Genomic DNA, 339 nt, shown 5'->3' on the forward strand with positions numbered 1-339 from the left:
CAGATGTGCTCGGGCAGAGCAGGGCCTCCCCAGCCTGTGCTGGCAGGAGCCTCCCCCACAGCCCTTCTCTGGCTGGAGACTGCACCACGAAGCAGGACTTGAAAACTATTAACACTCCACAGCTCATCCCCTCGCTTGCAGCTTCTCCACTGGCTTTGGAGAAGCCCTAAAGGAGGAGGGGAAATAAAAGTGGGGTCCTTCCTGGGGGCCAGAGCAGAGGCAGCTGGGGATACGTGGCTCTCGCGGGCGAGCCCCAGCCTTTGCAGAGCGCGTCCTTCTCCAGAGCATTAGTCAGTCATTAAAGCAGCAGGAAAAGAGCCTCCCCTGTCCCAGCCTCTG

This window comes from Antrostomus carolinensis, unplaced genomic scaffold (assembly GCF_000700745.2).
Source record: "Antrostomus carolinensis isolate BGI_N321 unplaced genomic scaffold, ASM70074v2 scaffold33242, whole genome shotgun sequence".
Lineage (NCBI taxonomy): Eukaryota > Metazoa > Chordata > Aves > Caprimulgiformes > Caprimulgidae > Antrostomus > Antrostomus carolinensis.